The 9543-nt window shown below is 40.7% G+C and overlaps 1 pseudogene; it reads right to left on the reverse strand.

Annotated features, from left to right (window-relative positions):
* Nucleotides 1-2313: 2313 nt before the first annotated feature.
* On the reverse strand, nt 2314-2453 carry LOC115869616 (annotated as a pseudogene).
* Nucleotides 2454-9543: the final 7090 nt, after the last annotated feature.

Below are 9543 nucleotides of genomic sequence, written 5' to 3' on the forward strand. Positions count from 1 at the left end.
CCCCCACGTCCTCCTCTCCCATGTCCCCCCTGAACTGTCAGTCTCATTGTTTTCTCCTCCAGATTATTCATCCAGCCTGTCTTACTTAGACAGACCTCACATGCTTTTTTGTAATATATAAAGATAGAATGGGCATTTATATGTTCATGGTGTATCTGCAACCTTGGTAAATTCACTTACACTTCCGACATGAAAAATAAATAATTTATAAATTATCAAGGGTTCATGAGGGAGGTGGGGAGGGGAAAATGAGGAGTTGATGCCAAGGGCTCAAGTAGAAAGAAAATGTTTTAAAAATGATGATAGCAACAAATGTGTTTGACATTATGGATGGATGGATGGGTGGATGGATGGATGGATGGATGGATGGATGGATGGATGGATTGTGATAAGAGCTGTAAGAGCCCCCAGTAAAATGAAAAAAATTTCACTTATGCTTCCATTGAATATTCCTGAGCGCTCACTCAGCCTTCAGTTTAATGTCCCACGAGTGCACAGGTATACGCATCACTTGACTGGAAGTCATTGTAATAGACAGCAATGTGGTGGTCTTTCCCCACCCGCTGATGATCATAGGGGAACGCAAATTGCTCATCTTTCCTGTTTCCCATGTAATCACATCAACCAGAATACAAATCAGTTGGTACAGTAAGTGGTGCTCAGATTCATATTGCTCTATCTCCATATGAGCCCTGTGAGGTCTGCACTCATGTGGATTGGACACTGCAGAGAATGTCCCTTCCTTGCGTAGGCTACAGGTGAGAGGGTGGCAGAACCAAATATTGCACCTGAGATATCTGCCTCCTGCGTTCTTCCCATGCCAACACACGAAGTCAAATGTGAACTACATAGGATGCTAGGAAGGCGGATTTGAGTGTTGAGTCTGGTGAATGGAACAGTTAAAGTTACACACGTCCACGAATATCTCCTTGGAGTGAATCTAACCTATAGTAGAGGACTCTGCATTCTTTCTCCGTCATCAGTAGAAAAAAAACGTTCTACTCTTTCCGAAATTGAGGCCATTGACCGGGTGTTAGAGTTTAGCCTCTGAAGAGAAAAGAAATGGTGATTAAGTTTAGGCAGGAAAAGTTCAAAGAAAGACTGAGCGAGCAACCATGGAGAAACTCCTACACATGCCTAGATATCACCAGATGATTTAGGCACAGCTAAGAAAAGTACATCATGGATCAAAACGATAGTACATTTTTTTTAAAATTTGCTGGTTTTATTCAGAGAAAATCGCGTGCTCCGTTGCTTAAGATACAGACCCTGGGACCAGACCACTTGAATCAGAATTTCAACCCTGGGATTTATAAATTCTGTGGCTTTGGACAAGTAAATGGGCCTGCTTGTGCTAAATGCTCTGGAGATAAACACCACTGCTCTTTCCCTCTCTTGAGTAATAGTTCAAGGAAGAAATGAAAGTAGGTAAGCACATAATCACACAGAGAGGTGAGTTTCTTCATCAGAAAGGCTGAAGTAATGGTAGTTATGTGATAACATTTTTAAGATTAAATGAACGACATATTCAAGAGCTTTGAACAATGCTTGGCATATAGTAAATGTGTCACGTGTAAGCTATATTATGGCTAAAATATAATTATAAAACAGCATCTACTATCCATGTCAGATTGCCTTGATTAATTCTGTACACCTAACAACCTATATCTCAAAGAGCCGTGTTATCTTCTAGGAAAACAAACAGCAGAACTCAGTGCAATGTGTCAATTCTAACAAGTGGGTGAAGGGAGACAGTGGTTGGCATAAGACGTGAAAAAAATAATAATTTATAAATTATCAACGGTTCATGAGGGAAGGAAAAATAAATGAAGAGCTGACACCAAGGGCTCAAGTAGAAGGCAAATGTTTTGAGAACAATGAGGGCAACAAAGGTACACATGTGCTTGACACAATGGATGGATGTATGGATTGTGATAAAAGCTGTACGAGTCCCAATAAAATGATTTTTAAAAAAGAAGAAAGAAAAGGTGATTCTGATGAAAGTTTAAAAGGAAGTGAGGAGGGCCAGTCTCTACCAGCTTAGAGAAGACAGTGGCACAGGCACAGAATGTTGCTAGAAAGCTAAATATTAAATGTGTTTCTGGTGAGTCTCTAAGGGTAAATGATGAACATGTGTTTGAATAATGGAGGAAAGGCAAAAAATCTGTCTTGTCATGCAGTGGTAAAAAAATTCATCTGAGCTATATTCAAGCGTTTGGTGAAAGGTGGAACTAGGAAGAGATAAACTTGGATATCTGGCTGATGAGATTTCTTTTTTTTATTATTTAATTTATTTATTTCCCCCCCCCCCCCCCCACTACCACAAATTATGCAGTCGAGTTTCCCACATTTGGGGAAATCGCAGGGGTCAGCACATCCGGAGTGCAATGGACAAGCCTCGCCTTGGAAAAACCACCTTCGTGATCATGGTATCTCCCCTGCCAGGTAAGTATGGCTGATGAGATTTCTAAGGAAGATCTGAAAGGTTATCCTTGATACTTAAAATGATGTGAGAAGAAAGAGATGGGTTAAAATCAAAACAGAACTTCAAGTATTTGAATAAACCTTTCTATAGAAAGCATATAGAAACGGCGAATGAATATATGAAAAATACTTTAACACCATTAGTCATCAGGGAAATGCAAATCAAGACTACCATGAAATACCACTACACACCCACTATGGTGACTATTATCAACAAGGTAGAAAATAAAAAGTGTTGGTGAGGATGTGGAGAAATGCTGGTAAAAAAAAATGGTATAGTCACTTTGGAAACCAGTTTGATTGTGTCTCAAAAAGTTAAAGATTTACTATATGAGCCAGTGACTGGGTATTGAAAGGATTGAAAAGCAGACACTCAAACATCATGATCATGATAGCCAAAATATTGGAAACAATCCGAGTGTTCACCAATAAATAAATGGATAAACAGAGTGTGGCACAGGGAACAGGGTGATAGCCAGAACTCTGTGGGACTGCCCTGTTTTCCTTCTGCAAGTGTTCCACATTTGACATGATACTGTTTTACCGTTTTTCGTTTGCTCTTTATTTGTGGAAAATATTTGGGTTTTCGTCCTTTCACAGGTTTTCGTCCTTTCACAGGTTTCCTCCTTTCACAGGTTTCCACCTTTCACAGGTTTCCACCTTACCCTTACCCACGTGTAACTGTTCAATGGAATGTTACTTATTACAAGAAAGGATGTTTCTCCTGTCATAACAGGGATTTGTCTGGGAAACAGGAGCCGAATAGAATAAACCATACACAAAAAAGACAAATATCCAATGATCCCTCATATAAAATACGTAACTTAAAAGACTTGGTCCGTCAAAAGACATTAAAAATAAGATTGTATATTTCCATTTATTTGAGGTATTTAGGAAAATTCTAAGAGAATAAAGGTAGAATAGGGGATACCAGAGGCTGGAGGGTAGGTGACAATGATGGGAAATGGGGAGGTTAATGGGTACAGAATACCTGTTTCAGATGATACAAAGAAAAAAATCTGTAAATTGATCACAGTGAAGTTTACCCAATATTGTAAATGTACTTGATAGCACTGAATTATACGTGAAATAATATTCTAATAGGAAATTCTTTGTTACTTTATCACCAAAATTGATTATTTGGAATGGCTTTTCCAGAACCCCATGCCATATCGGACAAGAATTTGATATAGCCACTAGCTCCCGATGGAGATAATGCTATAGAAATGAGAAATAGGAAGGGAGAGTCAATGTGCTCTCGGTTGGCTGTACTATAAGGACCGCAAGATCAACTACAGAACACCGTGCTAAATTTAAACTTTGAATGAGCAATGAGCAAGTTCTAGTATCAACATTGTAAGGTTTACAATGTCAAGTGCTGCTTTGACTTCTTTGAGCTTTGTGTGTCCTTAAAGTCCTAACAGTGAATTATTTTGCTCTCCCCATGTTTGTGCTCCCCATCCTGTAGCAGGAGTGACACCCCCAGTCGGCCCTGTTCCCCTACCAGCCAGGCCAGCTGCATTCTGCCAGGTTCTCAGTCTAGTGCATCTCAGGTCCTGGCCAGTCTACAAAATTATTCAAATCATCCTATCATATAATCAGAGCCACTCCAACATCTTACTATAAAGCCCGCTTTCCCCATTCCCCACTGGTTTATTCTACTCCCGAGTGCAACCGCTAGCTGGCCCTGCATGGTATGCAGCGTCTTGCTTCCCACACGGTGCGTACATGTGACTAATGAATTACTGTCCATCTCCTTTGCCTGTGGTGTCCGGAGTCACGTGTTTGGTCATCTCGTCCGATTTGGGGCTGGAGAGTCTTCTTTCACCAACAGACTGAAGAGGAAGTGGTCAGAATATTAAGTCCCATGACATGGTTGGAACATTCTTTTTTTTTTTTGGACATTCTTATACTAAAAGTTTTTGTTTACTTGACATTAAGATCTAACTGGGCAGCAATTACCTTTATTTGTGAAATCTGGCATAATTAGTCTACCAGGATCCAAATCTACCTGTTGACATCTTAAAGGATGTGAAAGCATTAAAACAAAATAACTAAGAAGACATGAAAGAACAGAAGGGATGACTTAAGTTCAGCATGCCAAGCAAATTAAGTTAGGAATATACATAGATATAATGCTTGCCATATGTATAATTATTTCCAAGATTTGCAATTCAGTTTGAATATAGTTTAATCACCATCCTCTCCAAGAAAAGAATAAGAATAAGAAAAGATTTAAAAGGGAAAGATAAACTTTAAAAATTAGTAGATGAACGTGTAAGGAAATATCTTTGCTTTCCAGGTGAGGAGAGGAGTGCATCAAATAAAATGTTGTTGCTCTTGTTCTAATGGGAAGATGTGGAAAATGTTGGACCACGGTGTTGATTTAGAGTCTCACTTCTTTTTCAATGCGAGTTTACTGCTGCTATACATTGCATTTTGAATACTACTTTTGCTGTGTCCCAAATCTGTGGTACGTTGCATGTCCTGTCTCATTTGTTACAGGACATTTGAAAATGGTGTTTCTTATTCCTTCAATTACCCAGTAATTTTTAAGCAGGACGTTGTGCTGTTTTCTAGTGTTTGATTCCCTCCCCCCATCCCCCATCCTTAGTCTCTTTATTGTTGATTTCTGATTTTGTCACATTGTGATCTGAGAAAACGGGGTTTGACATCTCAATGTTTTAAAACTTCTTAAGGCTGGCGTTGTGACTACCATAGGGCCCATTTCAGAGCTTGCTCCACGTGCACCCGCAGAGCACCGTTATGTATGCGTGTAAGATGTCAGGGGTGTTCATTGTGTTGTTTCGTTTTTCTGGTCTGTATTGAGTTTCTTTCCTGAAGATCTGTCCTTCGTCAAGAATGGGGCATCGAAGTCTTCCACTAATATTTTATATTGCCTCTTTCTTGTTTCAACTCTACGAGTTGGATTAATGTACGTTCACAGTCTTTCCTGGGGTGCACATATGCTGATTGTGGCTCTGTCTTTTTGGTCTATCATCCCTGCCATCGTTATTCAATATCCTTCTCATGATGAACTTTTCCTGGAAGTGTATTTTAGCAGAGATTAATACTGCCACTTCTGCTTTTTATAAAAAATGCTATTATCTTGATATTAACATTCTGTCTTTTGATTTTTATTCTTTGTTTTCACCTTTGTGTGTTTCTTGTAAACTACATGTTGCTAGATCTTGTTTTCTTAGGCTGCTTTCTCTGACTCAGGCCTGTTAATCCATTTACATTCCGTGTCATTAGTGATGTGTATGGGTTTCTTGCTGTCATTTTGTCCTATGTGTGTTTTTGTGATGTTTTCCCAGTTTTTTGTTCTTCATAAATTTCTGTGCTGAGGGGAGGGAGGGTGGGTTGGGAAGGGGGAACCGATTACAGGGCTCTACATATAACCTCCTCCCTGGGGGACGGACAACAGAAAAGTAGGTGAAGGGAGATGTCGGACAGGGCAAGATATGACAAAATAATAATTTATAAATTATCAAGGGTTCATGAGGGACGGGGGAGTGGGGAAGGAGGGGAAAAATGAGGAGCTGATGCCGGGGGCTTAAGTGGAGAGCAAATGTTTTGAGAATGATGAGGGCAGTGAATGTACAAATGTGCTTTACACAATGGATGGATGGATTGTAATAAGAGTTGTATGAGCCCCTAATAAAATGATTTAAAAAAACAAGATGATCCAGTGTAAGACATGACAAAATAATAATAAGTTATAAATTATGAAGGGTTCGTGAGGAGAAAAAAGATTCTTAGTTGGTAAGTTTTTCTTCAAGAGTTCTTTACATATCATTCTACTGTCTTATTGCCTGCATGCATTCTGCGAAAAAATCCAACCTTATTCCATTAGTTTTCTTTGTAGATAACTGCTATTTCTTCTTGAGCTGCTCTCGGGATTTTCTCTCTCTCCTTGCTATTGGAAAGCCTGGTGAAGATACGTCACAATGATGTTCCTCTGCGATCTGTCCTGTTTGGGATTTCCTTGGCTTCTTCACCAGCTATTTTCTCTTCTATTTTGTTAGGGAAATTTTCTTCCAGGAGTTCTTGGATTATTTCCCCTGTGGATTTTTCGGTTTCTTCCTCTTCTGGAATGCTAATGAGACATTAGTTGTACTTCTCGATCGCGTCCCACATGGTTCTTAGGCTTTCTTTAAGATTTTTTCGCTCTTTTTCTTCTTCTTCATGTGAACTCACTGATTCAGCGTTCCATGGTTTCATTTCTATTGCTTCGCTCTTTTAAAGTGGTTTGCAGTTCTATTATTTTAGTCTTAATCTTCTGGATTTTGTTTTTGCTGTTGTAAAATTTCTAATTTTCCATAACTCGCTCGGTCTTTCCCTTCCTTCATTGAAAGGACCTAAACATCATTTTTCTGAATTCTTTTCCTGGTAACTTCAGAACTTTTTCTTCAGAAAATCCCTATGGATCTGTGTGTGGGTTACTTTCATGTTGTGTGTGTGGCTGTCTCGCCCGCTTCTTGGTGAGCCCTGAGATTCTCTGCTGTCTCCATGCATCATGATGCAGCTGTTGCAAGGCTGGGAGGGTGGCTGGGCTGCTGTTGACTCCTTCAAGTGGTGCAGGAAAAGAATCATAGAGACGACAAGCCAAAGAGCAAAAGAATTGCATTATTGGGGTGTACTGTTCCCTCAGTCCTGGAGACTAGCAGGGGCACTTGATAGAAATCCCTCTCACATGCTATGCGTGCATGCCTACTGCTCAGTCGCAGGGTGCTACGCAGGGATTCGTTCCTAGGATCCCTGTCCTGCAGCCCTGTGGGTTTAGGTGGGACAAAAAGAACCTTTCGTGTTGTTTGTTAACTTCAGACAGCAGTGAGATTATAGGGAGTGAGTCACATGTAAACAGGTGCCGCCCTTGTCAGCCCCACTGGTTCAGTGAGGAATGAAAGTTGCAAAATATAGAGGTATAGGTATAGGCATGTATATCTGTAGATATATTAATCTATTATGAAAGGGATAGAGACCAGTGTACATATATTACATGTCAAGCATTAAGATAGCAGACAGACTTTGGGCCTCTTCTCAAGGCCTTCCAAAACACAGGAACACTGTGTTCTCATAACCCGGCACTCTGTGATACTCGCCTTCCTGACAAGATCGCGGAAGAGAAAATAGGTCATAAGCAAATGGGGTGAACAAAGTGGATGGTGTCCAGCTATCAAAAGATATAGTGTCTGGGGTCTTAAAGGATTGGAGTTAAACAAGCAGCCATCTATCAGAGAAGCAAATAAGCCCCCATGGAAGAAGGACACCAGCCTGTGTGATCATGAGGTGTTGACAGGATCAGGTATCATGTATCCAAAGATCCCAAACAAACAATTATATCTAAGTGAATGAAGAAGGTTGGAGTGGAGACCCAGAGCCAATCTGTAGACAATTGGACATCCCCCCACAGCAAGGTTACAAGGAAGGGACGATTCAAACAGGGTGCACTATAGCACCAAGGAAGCACACATCATTCCTCTAGTTCCTGAATGCTTCCTTCTCCCCCACTACCATGACCCAGCTTTACCTTACAAATACGGCTAGACGAGTATACACATTGGTACAGATAAGAGCTCTCCACATGTGGAATTCAGGAGACATTAAACACTCAGGAACAGCAGCAATATCATGAGGGTAGGGGAATGATGGGGGCAGGGGGGGGAGAGAGGGAGAAAGAGGGAACTCATCACAAAGTTGGATATATAACCCACCCACAGGGGGATGAGTAAACAGAAATGTGGGTGAAGAGAGACAACAGACAATGTAAGACATGAAATAACAACAGTAATATATCATTGATCAAGGATTCACGAGGGTGGGAAGGTGGGGGAGGTAGGGGTTAAAAGAGGAGCTTTTACTTTTTCTACTTGAACTAAGGGTTCGAGTAGAAAAAAAATGTTTTGGAAATGTTGATGGCAACATATGTACAAGTGTGCTTAATACAATTGAATGATGGATTGTTAAATGGTTTGTAAGAACCCCCCCAATAAAATGATTAATTAAAATAAAAGAAAACAGAAAATTAAAAGGCCTCACACAAAGTGTAAATTCAGTTCGCTAGCAAACGTGGGCGACCTGTTCCTCCTGAGTCCTCCGGATTCCTGGAGACACAGGGCTGGGTAAGCCACTACTCCACCGGACTCCTGGGTGTGGTGGGTCAGCCTGCTGCTCCCTTCTTCTGTCCACACCCACAGCCTCTGGGTTGTGCAGGATTCAGTCCACTTACCTTTAATCTTATCCTCCAAGATTCCAGACGCCTGGTTTCCTTTCAGGTTAATTGCCTCGGTGTTTGTTGTACAGGGGTTTTGTTGTGCATGTGTCTGGGTGACCATCTTGTCCTGGAAGTCACATAAAAAAAAAATGACACTCAGCAGATTATGGAGATTTGCAGATAAAATTCTCTTCCCTCCAAGTATGTGCGGGAATCCAAACTCCTATACCTGTGGATTTAATATGACCTTGAGTGTATCTTACCTACCTGAATTTTGAGACCATCTTAAGAACAGATTTGATTTCTTGAACTTTAATGATTGAAGACTAAATGAGTTATGGCATCAAGAACAACACAAGATCGTCAAAAAGGCAAAGACGAAAGAAATGGCCACAGTGAAGGTCGGAGGCGACTCCACTGCTTGCTCTTGAGCAGCGAGGAGCTGAAGCACAGTGAAGAAGTCAAGTAAAGAGCAGAATGAGAGGTTTCCACGGCTACCCCAAGAAGATAAACTAAAATGTGCACAGAGTTGCGAGTTCAAAGCCAAAAGGGAAGAAGATGTTCAGCATTGCTCAAGCTGGAAAAAAATTGAAGGAAAAAAATTCAACTCACGTTGAAATATTGAAGGATTCTAGGGGCAAAATATTGAAGAAGGCAGGAGGCATCAAGAAACAAGTTTCCTCTAGTTCCTTAATGCTTCCTACCCCCCCTCCTCCACTATCATGACCTCAATTCTACCTACAAATCCAGTTAGACCAGAGCATGTACAGATAAGAGCTCACAACACAGGGAATTTAGGACAGATAAACTCCTCAGGGTGAATAATGAGAGTAGCGATACCA

The sequence above is a fragment of the Echinops telfairi genome, unplaced genomic scaffold, assembly GCF_000313985.2.
Source record: "Echinops telfairi isolate 266 unplaced genomic scaffold, ASM31398v2 ScPeMD7_31;HRSCAF=116, whole genome shotgun sequence".
NCBI classification, from domain to species: Eukaryota; Metazoa; Chordata; class Mammalia; order Afrosoricida; family Tenrecidae; genus Echinops; species Echinops telfairi.